This window comes from Mustelus asterias, chromosome 5 (assembly GCF_964213995.1).
Source record: "Mustelus asterias chromosome 5, sMusAst1.hap1.1, whole genome shotgun sequence".
In the NCBI taxonomy this organism is placed as follows: Eukaryota; Metazoa; Chordata; class Chondrichthyes; order Carcharhiniformes; family Triakidae; genus Mustelus; species Mustelus asterias.
Genome location: NC_135805.1, coordinates 77,768,897 through 77,782,995, shown reverse-complemented (window position 1 = coordinate 77,782,995; position 14,099 = coordinate 77,768,897). Strand labels below are relative to the sequence as shown.

The following is a 14,099-nucleotide window of genomic DNA, read 5'->3' as shown; positions in this document are numbered from 1 at the left end:
CCGAAAGCTTGTGCTACAAAATAAACCTGTTGGACGTTAACCTGGTGTTGAGAGACTTCTTACTGTGCTTACCCCAGTCCAACGCCAGCATCTCCACACAGTGACCATAACATGGTAGAATTTAGCATTTAGTTTGAGAGTGAGAAACTTGGGTCAGAAACAACTGTACTAAACTTAAATAAGGGTGATTACAAAGGAATGAGGGCAGAGTTGGATGGAGTGCACTGGAAAAGGAGGTTAAGCAGTAAACATGGCTGAACAGCAATGGCAGATGTTTATGAAAATAGTCCATGACTCACAACAAAGATGTATCCCCGTGAGGCGGAAGGATTCTAGGAAGGGGATAAATCAACCATGATTAACCAAGGAAGTTAAGGATAGTCTTAAACTGAGAGGAAAAACATACAGGGCAGGATTTTCTAAACTTCTGCAGCATGTTTCATGGTGGCAGAGGTGCCACGAAAACTTATAAAAAGGAAAAGAGAGCCCAAAGTGAACATAAGCCCCTTAGGGAACGAGACTGGGAAAATAATGGGGAACCAAGAAATGGCAGAGGGGTTAAATAAATACTTGACGTCAGTCTTCATAGTGGAAAACACTAACGACATTCCAAAAATACTAAATAATCACGAGGTTGAAGGGGCAGGAGGAAATAAACATGAAAACTATCACTAGAGAAAAGGTACTAGGGAAACTAATGGGGCTAAAGGCCGATAAGTCCCTCGGATCTGATGGTTGCATCCCAGAATATTAAAGGAATTAGCTACAGAGATATTGGATGCACTGGTAGTAATCTTCTAAGAATCCTTAAATTCTGAAAGAGTCCCAGAGGATTGGAAAATTGCCAATGTAACATGCTTATTCAAATAGGGAGGGGGACAACAAATAGGTAATTATAAGACAGTTAGCGTAACTTCTATCATTGGGAAAATGCTAGGACATAACAGCAGAGCATTTAGAAATGCAGAATATAATCAAGCAGAGTCAGCATGGCTTCATGAAGGTGAAATCTGCCTGACAAATGTATTAGAATTCTCTCAGGTGATAAGGAGGAGGATATATATAGGGGAACCAGTAGATGCATGGATTTCCAAAAAGCTTTTAATAAGTTATTGCACAAAAGGATACTTAATAAGTTAAGAGCCCTTGGTATTGGGGGTAGTGTATTAGCATGGATAGAGAATTAGCTAACTGACAGAAGACAAATTAGAATTTTTAAAAATTCATTTGTGAGACATGGGTTTCGCTGGCTGGCCAGCATTTATTGCCCATTCCTAGTTACCCTTGGAGGGCAATTGAGAGTCAACCACATGGCTGTGGCTCTGGAATTACATGTAGGCCAGATCAGGTAAGCATGGTAGATTTCCTTCCCTAAAGGACAGTAATGAACCAGATGGGTTTTTCCAACAATCAACAATGGTTTCATGGTTATCAGTAGATTCTTAATTCCAGATATATTTTTTATTGAATACAAATTCCACCATCTGCCATAATGGGATCCAAACCCGGGTCCCCAGAACATTAGCTGAGTTTCTGGATTAATAGTCTGGCGATAATACCATTAGGCCATCGCATTTTCAGAATGGCAACCTGCAACTAGTGGAGTACTTTAAGGCTCAGTGCTGGGGCCACAGTTATTTACAATATATTTGAATAACTTGGATGAGGGAAGTGAATGTACTATTGCCAAGTATGCAGATGACACAAAAATAGTTGGGAAGCCAAGTGACAAGGATGACACAAAAGATGGGATTTTCCGGCCGCGTTCGCCTGAAGACCAGAAAATCCCACCCGAGGTCAACGGACCTTTGCATGGTCTCAACCTGCCCGCTACGATTTCCATGATGGGTGGGAAGGGAAGAGTCCATCCAAAGAGTCTATAGAGGGGTATATACAGGTTGGTGAGAGGACAAAAACTTTGGAGATGGAATGTAATGTAGGAAAATGTGAAGTTATGCACTTTGGTAGGAAGAATAAAGGGGCTGAATATTATTTAAATGGAAAAAGGCTGCAGAAAAGAATAAACCTCAAGAAGCTAGCACGCAAGTTCAGCAGGTAATAGAGAATGGAAATGAAATGTTGGCCTTTATTTCAAAGGGAATAAAGTATAAAAATAGGGAAGTCTTGCTAAAACCATACATGGCACTATTTAGACCAAACCTGGAATACTAAACAGTTTTGGTCCCTTTATCTAAGGAAAGATATACTGGCATTGGTGGCAGTCCAGGTAAACTAGGAAGATCCTGGGTATGGAGGGATTTTCTTATGAGTAGAGGTCAAGTAGGTTGGGCCTGTACACAATGGAGTTTAGAAGAATAAAAGGTGACCTTATTGAGGCAAATAGGATTTTTAGAGGGCTTGACAGGGTAGGTGCAGAGAGACTGTTTCCCCTTGTAAGACAGTCTAGGACCAGAAGGCATTATCTCAGAGTAAGGAGTCACCCATTTAAAACAGATTAGGAGGAATTTCTTCTCTGAGGTTAGTGAATCTGTGGAATTCTTTACAGCAGAGGGCTGTAGAGGCTGGGTTGTTAAGTATATTCAATCAGTATTTTTTATCAGCAAGGGAATCAAGGGTTCCGGGGATAAGGTGGGGAAAGTAGAGTTGAGGATTATCAGATCAGTTGTGATTGCTCTGAATGGCAGAGTAGGCTCATTGAGCTGAATGGCCTAGTTCTGCCCCTATGTCTTATGGTCTTCCCCCAATTTCCCCATATGAAATGTTCTTGATTTCTGTCTTGATCATATGAACTCCACATGGGGAAAGAGGTAGGGAAAAATAATCTTAAAATTGATGAGCCCCCAATAACTCATTCGCAAATTAATTGAAGTGAACTCTGCATAAAGTCGGATCCTTGCCTTATTGTCTGCTGATGCTTCATCCTGAATCATATTCTTAGCAGTTTTTGCCCCCTTCATACTAAAGTATTGCCATTGCCTCCCATTCTCAGGGACGGGTTGACAAGGCAGGTTTCGCGTCTACCTCAGCCAAAATGAGAATCGAATCTATGCAGAGGGCACTATTCTGACCCACGGGTTAGTCATCTAGCCAACTGAGCTAATTAGCCCTTACATTTCTAGATTCAAATGCAGTATCGAGAAGCTCTGAAAGCAGAACCAAGAGGTCATCCATTCGAGGTGAATAGCAAAAGAAGCAAAGGTGACATGTGGAGAAACCTTTTCAGTTAGGGTCTGGAATGCAGTGAGTATGGTGAAGCAGATTCAATCATGGTTTTCAAAAGGGAGTTGAAAACTTATCTGTAATTGCAAGGCTACAGGAAAAGGACAGGGGAGTGGGATTAGTTGAGTTGCTCTTGCAGGGAATGTATCTGAACTCGAAGAGCTGAATAGCCTTTTTCTGTGCTGTAACCATTCTATGATAGGTCCTGTATATAAGATAACATATTTCAAACTAAAAGAGTCAATAGCCTGACTCAGGCACTCTGGCAACCCTGTGTTAGGACCAGAAGATGACTGCCACAATCACAGGATGTTAAGGAATGACTTACCACTCAATTCCTATCATTCAAAATCCCTCCCTACATATTTCTTTCAGTAGCAAATTAGGAATTTGAGTTTAATTAAAACTGCATGGCTATTAATTATCCAGTGAGAAAACGTGAACTTTGAATAATTATGTATCTATAGAATATTAAAATTCTTAAGAGGTTGCATGCTCCATTTCTAGGTGGTGCTATATTCATCTTTTCCACACAAATTATTCATTCTAAAAAAAATGAAGACCCCTTTCTTCAGAAACCAAGTTCCATTTTTTGAACAAGGCAAATATTTTGCAATGAACGGCACAATTAAATTTATCCATGGAATTATCTTTTAATGTTTTCAGTAAAGTTTTTATTCAGAGTTGGGCTTAACACTTTTGCCCAGAGCTGTGAATCAATTCGCTGAAAGCAAATTTTGTAGTCCAAACATCTGCCACGTAATATCAGTAACATATTTCTCCAGTTTAAACTATTTGAAGAAAATTCAAAGAACAAGTTTTTAAAAAATAGCCTGCACGTAATGCTTTGTTCTCTTTGAAATTTCAGAAAGCATTTTAAGTTGAGTTGGAAGAGAAAGAGATGAGAGAAATCAAAAATCTGCAAGGGAGTGCTTTTCAGCATAAATTTCCCTTCACTTTCACTGCTGGATTCACAAAACAATTAAACAATTAGTGCTATATGGGTAACAAATTGCAGCATAATAGTGGCCATCCAAGGAGGGCAGTGCATTGGAAAGAATTGTCAAAAATGAACAATATAAAAGGTCTTGAAATAAGGCGGCGAGCAGGCAAAGATTGTGATACATGGTAGTTCATCCATAACATACGTACAAATAGGTTTGAGGTTCTGAGAAGGGATTTCAAGGAGATAAAATCTAGATTAAGGAGCAGAACCTTTAGGGTATTAATCTCTGAATTACCCAAGAGTGTCAGTGGACCAAACTGGCACAGAAAGATAGAGATTGTTAACATGTGGCTGGAAGGATGGTGGAGAAGCAACAATTTCAAATTCCTGGAACTCTGGGAAGACATAAAAACATAGAAAATAGGAACAGGAGGAGGCCATTTGGCCCTTCGAGCCTGCTCTGCCATTTATTACAATCATGGCTGAGCATCCAACTCAATAGAAGACCTCCGGGGTCAGAGAAAGCTGTACAGGTTGTTTTCACCAAAACCCAAAAGGGGCCATGTCCTTGTGGAAAGGGTAAATAAAGCAGCACAGAAAAAATTGGGGTTGTAGCCTAAGAAAAAGTGGTGTAAAAGACGCCAGTGGGAGATGATCAGGCTGGGAACCATTATCTACATTGAAATTCTGCATACAAATGCACATAATATACCATTTTTGAGCAATGGAAGCAGTATGTGTAGTGTTAAGGAACAGCAAAGGATGCAAGACTCTGAAATGAGTTTCCTACAGTTCCTGATGTTGGTGATGTAATGGGGTTTGGGGTGGGAAGGATGTGGCAAAAACCAGGGAATCCTGTAGCAAAAACATTGTTTAAGATGGAAGATTTTAATCTTTACTGACTGTTGAGAAATAGAACAGCTCAAACATCATAGGCAATTAACTTCTAGATTGTATTCAGAATAGTTTTCAAGATCAATAGGTTTTAGAACCTGAAGATGGCAATGAGTAATGAACCAAAGTTAGACATCATAGTATTTCTACAGTGCAGAAGGAGGCCATTTGGCCTATCGAGTCTGTACCGGCCACAATCATACCCAGGCCCTATTCCTGTAACCCTATACATTTATCCTGCTAATCCCCCTAGCACGGCCAATCAACCTAACCCACATATCTTTGGACTGTGGGAGGAAACCGGAGCAACCGGAGGAAACCCACGCAGACACGGGGAGCAAGTGCAAACTCCACACAGAAAGTGACCCAAGCCAGGAATCGAACCCGGATCTCTGGTATTGTGAGGCAGCAGTGCTAATCACCGCACCACCATGTCACCCTGACTCAATCTAACTCTCTTGGAGCATCTTGCAAATAGTGACTGTAATATGATTTAATTTGATAATAGGTTTGAGAGAGAGCAGGCAGAGTCAGAAAGCAAGGTTTTAGATATCAAGGTGGCAAATTTTGAAGGGATAAGAAAAGTACTAACTACAGTAAACCAGACTGAACCACGAATGGGTAAACATGCAGAAAACAGTGGGAAATATTCAAAGAACTATTTGGTGCTACACAAAACCAGTATGTACCTCAAACAGCTGAAGATTGCACTTGTGCTGTTAAGCAACTTGCAAGAAATATTAAAGCCAACAACAAAAAACTTAAGAGAAATGGCAGATGCAAGTGGAGAGAGCACAAAATATCAACGGCCCAAGGGAAACTAAAAACAGGACAAGGGAATGAAAGTGGATTAAATATGTTAAAATAAAATGGTGTCTGAGAAAATAAGGAGTGGGTTGGCCCACTCAAAGACAAGGGAGGGAATCTATGTGTGGAGCCAGAGGAAATGGGCGAGGTATTAAATGAGTACTTTGCGTCAGTATTCACCAAAGAGAAGGACTTGATGGATGATGAGTCTGGGAAAGGATGTGTAGATAGTTTGAGTCATGTTGAGATCAAAAAGGAGGAGGTATTGGGGTTCTTGAGAAACATCAAGATAGACAAGTCTCCAGGGCCTGATGGGATATACCCCAGAATACTGAGAGAGGCAAGAGAGGAAATTGCTGGGGCCTTGAGAGAAATCTTTGTATCCTCACTGGCTACAGGGGAGGTCCCAGAGGATTGGAGAATAGCCAACATTGTTCCTTTGTTTAAGAAGGGTAGCAAGAATAAGCTAGGCAATTACAGGCCGGTGAGCCTTACATCAGTTGGAGGGAAATTATTGGAGAGGATTCTTCGAGACAGGATTTATTCTCATTTGGAAATAAGTGGACGTATTAGTGAGGGGCAACATGGTTTTGTGAAGGGGAGGTCGTGTCTCACGAACTTGATCGAGTTTTTCGAGGAAGTGACGAAGATGATTGATGAGGGTAGGGCAGTGGATGTTGTCTACATGGACTTCAGAAAGGCCTTTGAGAAGGTCCCTCATGGCAGACTGGTGCAGAAGGTGAAGTCACATGGGATCAGAGGTGAGCTGGCAAGATGGATACAAAACTGGCTCGGTCAAAGAAGACAGAGGGTAGCAGTGGAAGGGTGCGTTTCTGAATGGAGGCCTGTGACAAGTGGTGTTCTTCAGGGATCAGTGCTGGGACCTTTGCTGTTTGTATAATATATATAAATGATTTGGAGGAAAATGTGACTGGATTGATTAGTAAGTTTGCGGACAACACAAAGGTTGGTGGATTTGCTGAGAGTGATGAGGACTGTCAGAGGATACAGCAGGATATAGATCAGTTGGAGACTTGGGCGGAGAGATGGCAGATAGAGTTTAATCCGGACAAATGTGAGGTAATGCATTTTGGAAGGTCTAATACAGATAGGAAATATACAACAAATGGCAGAACCCTTAGGAGTATTGATAGGCAAAGGGATCTGGGTGTACAGGTACACAGGTCACTGAAAGTGGCAATGCAGGTGGAGAAGGTAGTCAAGAAGGCATATGGCATGCTTGCCTTCATCGGCCGGGGTATTGAGTTTAAAAATTGACAAGTCATGTTGACGCTTTATAGAACCTTAGTGAGGCCGCACTTGGAATATAGTGTTCAATTCTGGTCGTCACACTACCAGAAGGATGTGGAGGCTTTGGAGAGGGTACAGAAAACATTTACCAGGATGTTGCCTGGTATGGAGGGCATTAGCTATGAGGAGAGGTTGGAGAAACTTGGTTTGTTCTCACTGGAAGGACGGAGGTTGAGGGATGACCTGATAGAAGTCTACAAGATTATGAGGGGCATGGACAGAGTGGATAGTCAGAAGCTTTTTCTCAGGGTGGAAGAGTCAATTACTAGGGGGCATAGGTTTAAGGTGCGAGGGGCAAGTTTTAAAAGAGATGTACGAGGCAGATTTTTTACAGAGAATGGTGGGTGTCTGGAACTCGTTGCCGGGGGAGGTAGTGAAAGCCGATACAGTAGTGACTTTTAAGGGGTGTCTTGACAAGTACATGAATGAGTTGGGAATAGAGAGATATCGTCCCCGGAAGCGTAGGGGGTTTTAGTTAAGTCAGGCAGCATGGTCGGTGCAGGCTTGGAGGGCCGAAGGGCCTGTTCCTGCGCTGTAATTTTCTTTGTTCTTTGTTCTTTGAACCTGGGAAAGGCAAATTTTCAGAACCTGATTGTTACCACAGTGTTAAAATGTGAGGGCATTTATGATGCATTTATCACAGTTTTCCAAAAATCTCTAGAATCAGGAATTGTGCGTTTAACTTGAAGGATTGCAAATGTCGCTGCATAATTTTAGAATAGGAGTGGGGAGAAAACAGGTAACTACATATGTCAGTCAGTTTAATGGCAATTGTGGGGAAATTATTAGCTTGAAAACTGTTTGATAGTTGCAGCATTTCTGGCCGACGTTCTTTCCTGTGGCTGGTGAAATTTCATACTGAGCAACAATTGGGAAACTAATTCCAATTCGAGCCAAATTGTCAGCAGTATTACCTTGTAGATTATTTCCACTAAAATTTGAGCTTAGACTGCCTGAATTCACTCCGTGTAAAATCTTTACCGCTGGTTTAAAGGATAACACCATCTCAATCCTTTCAAATCCTTTGAACCCAATTTCCAGAGGTGAATGGATAACGTTCTGACTCATTGCTTCACATTCTTCCATCCACTGGAGAATTTTCAGTTAAATTGGAAGAATGCATTTGTTTCAGAAGATGCTGTGTCCTAAATTTACACTTTTTAAAAAAAAAATTCAGCTAAACTTTTCCATCCAATTACCTATTGGGTTTAACAAATGGCAAGTCCAGGCCAGTCATGGTTGGAAAGACTAAAACTGATCCACATTCAGAACAAATTGCTGCAGTGGAAAATTAATATATTGTACCCAAAGGAGCAAGTAGAGGGAATAACTAGCATGAAGAGTTAAAAAGAATGCATGCCAAGTGATGCAGTTAAAACAATTTGGATGGAAGTATAAAATGCAAGCATATCATATGTGTACATACACACCAAATGGATGAACATATTGACAAAGCTCTGGCAGCATAAACTTAATCTTAACTATAAACTGAACAAAAATGTTGGTGTCTTACTAACGTTATACCAGTAGGTGGAGTCAACAGTCTTTTGATTGCTACTCAATAAGAGCCGTGCAGCGCAATTAAACTTTGTTGAGCTATAGTGAAGCTTTTTGCGGGACCCTGCCAGGGCTGGATAGAATTGAGGGAGAAACCAAAATAAATCGAAGAATAGTGGTTAGATTATGTAAAGTTTAGATTTTTCAAACCAGGGTTGCCAACTTCAGCTGAATTGTACTTCTAAGAGGTTTTGTCGCGTGAACTCCAGCTTCCAACTGCAGTAGCACCACCAGCCTGCCGATGATAATCTGTGACAATCAGTTAATAATGGCGACTAAAATAACCACAATGTGCAACACTTCAAAAAAGTCTTTGCATGGTCTTACTAGCTAACGCCTCAAAGCTACAGTGCATCCTGGGCACATAGCAACCCTATTTTTATTTATTTATTTATTCTTCTCATGGGGTGTGTCATCTCTGGCTAGGCCAGCATTTATTGCCCATCCTTAATTGCCCTTGAGCGGGCAGTTAAGATTCAACCACATTGCTGTGGATCCGGAGTCACATGTCGGCCAGAACAGGTAAGGACGACAGATTTCCTTCTCTAAAGGACATTAATAAACCAGATGGGTTTTTACGACAATCAACAATGGTTACATGGTCATTGTTAAAATTTCAGATTTTTATTGAAATTCACCATCTGCTGTCATGGGATTCAAACCTGGGTCCCCAGAGCAGTATTCTGGGTTTCTGGATGACTAGTCCAATGGCAATACCACGACTCCTCTTCCATTCCTACGTGGCCTATACATGACTTCAATCCTGCACTACGTGGTCAATTTTTAATGTTGTCGAGGCAAATAAAAACAGGTAAAGCTGTTAGCATCACCGACACAAACTAAACAAATCTTGAATTTGGCAATTTCTCTTTTTCAAACTTCTCCACTTTTTTTTACCCTCTGTTAAAAGTATTGACTTTGGTGATCCAATATTGACTTGCTCCATGCCCGAATGACCTCTGTTTATACATGAACCTAGCCAGTGAGTGTTAGCTGACAACTAAATCATACAGTAAACCCCAGCCCAGTTATCACTCTAACTTAGACACGATAAGGCCAGTTTTAGCACCCAACAGCACCCCAGCTGACTTTGCAAAGATCAGGAGTGCTGCTTGGGTTTTTCTGGTTGAGGAACATTCTGCGGTGAGGAGCTTCCCACGCCTTCAGCCTAAGAATTATTTAACCAGGTTCCAGAAGTGAAAGATCAGTGACCTGAATCCGGTGGTAAGCAAGAGTCATAGAGGTTTACAGGCCCTTCGGTCCAACTTGTCCATGCCGCCCCTTTTTTTAAACCCCTAAGCTAGTTCCAACTGCCCGTGTTTGGCCCCTATCCCTTTATACTCATCCTGCCCATGTAACTGTCTAAATGCTTTTTAAAAGACAAAATTGTACCCGCCTCTAATACTACTCCCGGCAGCTTGCTCCAGGCACTCACCACCCTCTGTGTGAAAAAATTGCTCCTCTGGACACTTTTGTATCTCTCCCCTCTCACCTTAAACCTATGCCCTCTAGTTTTAGACTCCCCTCCTTTGGGAAAATAAGTAGTGTTCGGTGTTTAACTGTCTCTTTACAACGGCTCCTCCACAAACCACCTTCTGGTAGCAGTGGACTGCGCCTATGCAAATCTTACCGGAAACAGCCACTCAGCGTCGCCATTCTGCTGCCCTCATCTGGCATGGTGGTATAGTGGTTAGCACTGCAACCTCACAGCGCCAGGGACCGAGGCTCAATTCCGGCCTTGGGTGACCGTGTGGAGTTTGCACATTCTCCCTGTGTCTGTGTAGGTTTCCTCCAGGTGCTCTGGTTTCCTCCCACAGTCCAAAGATGTGTAGGTTAGATGGATTAGCCATAGGAAATGCATGCAGTTACAGCGATTGGGAGGGGGAGAGGGCCTGGGTAAGATACTCTTGTCAGAGAGTTCTTGCAAACTCGATGGGTCGAATGGCTTCTTCTGCACTGGAGGGATTCTAAGAAGAGCTGAGTGGCAGGAAGGGTGCAGGGCATTGGGCAGCAGGAGGTCACTCCTGAACAAGGGGCCAAAGGTTTCCTTGTGGGATTCGAAGGACTACTCTTGCCCCTCCTGACTCACATGGAAACTAAAACAAAATTTAAAAAAAAACTTTCCTGCTCCTGTTGGACCTCAGCTTCTCCAATTAAACTGCAGTTGACCCCAGTGATGTAATCAAACCTAATCTGCATATTTATCCTCTGCTGAAGTTACAGCAGGAGCTTTTAGAAGCCCTGCAGAAATGTTATCCCACTATGAAGTAGAAATTCTGATTCTGTTCTGCTCAGGAACTTTTCATTTATTCACTTTCTGCTGCTGCTGAAAACCTCATCCATAACTTTTATCACCTTCACACACTTTTACTGAAATGCTCGCCTGGACAGATTTACATCCTTCTCATCTCTAAACCCATCCACAAATCTGCTGTTTGTATCTTATTCAACACCAAGTCCCATTTGCCTAATAACCCTGGCCTTCATAGCATCCTACAGTGCAGAAGGAGGCCATTCGGCCTATCGAATTTGCACCAATCACAATCCCACCCAGTCTCTATCCCCGTAGCTCCATGAATTTACCCTAACTAGTCCCCCTGATACGAAGGGGCAATTTAGCATGACCGATCCACCTAACCGCACATTTTTGGACTGTGGGAGGAAACCGGAGCACCCAGAGGAAACCCTCGCAGACACGGAGAGAATGTGCAAACTCCACACAGACAGTGACCCAAGGCCAGAATTGATCCCGGGTCCCTGGCCGTGTGGGGCAGCAGTGCTAAACACTGTGCCACCGTGCGGCCCTGCTAGCATCCATTCACCTGTGGTCTTCCAGCACCTCAAATTTCAAATGCTTACTTCTGTGTTTAAATTTATTAAAGGCTTTTCCCGTCCCATCTCTACCTACATTCTTCCTTGGCCTCACCATTGGCAGCTGCACCTTAATCCCCATATTTTCCATAACCCTCCTCACCTTTCCACTTCCGTCTCATATCTCCAGACCATTCATCAATTCCATACTATCTTTGTGCAAGGCCTCAATTAGTCCAAAGATAGGGCGAACAAGAATGCTCTAGTCAGACAGTAACAAATCATGGCTCTCTTCCCCTTGATAGTAGACTGCTGTTACGAATTTATCACAGCAACAGTCTAAATTTCATTCACCATCTTTCTACAAGGAAAACACTGTGCCGCACAAAGGAACAACAGCAGTGGTCCCGGACTGTATGCTGCCAAGTGAATCCATTGCCAGCAACAGTGCAACTTCCGGCTTCGTTCATAATGAGAGCAGAGCTTGAATAAGGTTATTTTGTTTTCAAATGCCATCTTTTTAGCCCAACCAGACTGCCTCACATAAAATAAAATGAGTACAATTACTACCATGTTTCAGATCTTGAACTCCTAGTATTTTATTTGCAACACATTTCATGGACAATGTTAATTTAAGATGTTTTTGTTTGACAATTATGTACAACTGTCGCAACTAACCTATCCCAGAATTAGCAAGATAAATTAAAGCAAAGTGGTGAGTTGTTTAAACAGAATCCACAGATATCCAATTTATTAACAGCATGAGTTTTTAAAAAATTCTGCTGGCAATTCAAAAATGAACTGTATTTCAATTTAAAATCTCACACTCTGGAGAAGTGATCTTTTGAGATTTGGAAATAACTTCAGGATGTCCCAAAGCATTTAACAGCAAATAAAGTACATTCAAAGTGCTCTGTACTGTTGGAACGTACTAAAACATGGTCACTAATTTGCACACAGCCAGGTTTCTTAAACAGCAGTGAAATCAATGATTGGATCCTCTCTTTAAAGTGTGGGTAGAAGGATACATGTTAAACAGAATATCAGGACCACAGCTGCTCTTTGTCAAATAGCACCATGCAATAATCCTACAAAGCTACACAAGGGCACAGCTGCATGGCTGCCTGGAAGGTACCAGGCAGGCCTTGTTGTTTAATGATTTTAAAAAATTAAATGGAAAAGCACACTGAAAAAAAGTGGCAGCATGCAACCACTAACTTTTAAAGTAAACACTTATGCCATGGAATCTTTTATCTCTTGTTGAAAGCCAGACAGGACCTTGGTTTAATGTCTCTCTCCCATAGCCAGCTGAGATTAAATGCTCAAGCCTCTAGGGTTTGGTGAACCCACAACCTCAACTCAAGAGGAAAGAGTGGTCATTTCAGCCTTCACTCATTCTGATAAGCAGAACATGGGGGGCGATTCTCTACAAAAGCAGCGCAACAGTACGGGAGACTCGAGGGGAGGCCGTTTCGCGGATGAGGTCTTCAGCAAATTGTAATTTAAATATAATTAGCAGGCCCTGGATTTAAATCTCTGGGCCCGCTAGGATCTCTCCCCACCCCCCCAGCGGTGTTTAGTATCGCTACCCACTTGCTGGTGGGCCAATCCTGCTGGAGTGAAGGGGGCCCAGAGGGTTGGGTGCCGGTGGGGGGTGCCCCCGGCATTGCCACCTTGGCAGTGCCAGCCTGGGTCCCCTGGCATTGCCCAAGGGCAGTGCCAAGGGGACAGGGCCTATTAGGGGTGGGGTGATCAGTGGGGGTGGGGGTCCTGCTGCCACTCTGCATTTGGGCTGAATGACAGAGGGATGGGGGCCAGCGATCAGGGCTGTCAATCGGTGGGGGAGGGGAGAGAAGTCAGGAGATTGAGGGTTGGAGATCGAGCTTGGCCCAGGCATGTTGCGGGGGGGGATCGAGCTTGGCCCAGGCATGTTGCGGGGGGGGGGGGGGGGGGGGTGCAGTGATCAGGCTGTGGAGGGTGAGGGGGGGGGGGGGGGGAGGGGAGGGAGGGCCAGCGATGCGGGGGTCGCAGGGCACCAGGAGGCTGGCAGTGTGGGGCTACTGCGCATACACGGATCCCGGTGCTGACAGATCGGCGCATATACACTGGCCTGCTCAGCACTATGCTGCCAGCCCCTCCAGCGCTAATAGGCCCCACCCGGATTTTCAGCGTGATTCACATTAGTGCTCTCTGCGGTGCTCAGAGATTAATTTTGAAATTGTCTCTGAAAAAAACATTGGGGATTACTCCAGTTTTTACGCAAATTCGACACTTGGAATTTTTTTGGGAGAATTCCCCCCCCCCCCCCTCCCCACAATCTGATCTCAGATTTGAATCTAATAAAAGGTCACAGACCTGAAACATTCACTCGGTCTCTCTCTATATGGATGCTGCCGGACCTGCTAAGTATTTCCAGCATTTTCTGTTTTATATTTAATATGATTGATACTGCGCTGTTTGTTCATTATTTGTGGCAAGTACTTGTCTCATGCCTCATTACGTTGGATTTAGATTTTTGAAATTCATCCCTGACCATCTTTTGCTTGGTCTGGCACAGCCTATTGCATATCAGACATGTTTTTCCCCTTGTTGG

General features: G+C 43.0%; 1 protein-coding gene across 2 annotated transcripts in view; it reads right to left on the bottom strand.

The window, feature by feature from the left end:
* akap7 (A kinase (PRKA) anchor protein 7) overlaps positions 1–14,099 on the bottom strand; it is a 157,097-nt gene that overhangs the window by 65,759 nt on the left and 77,239 nt on the right. The gene's annotated exons all lie outside the window — the stretch shown is intronic.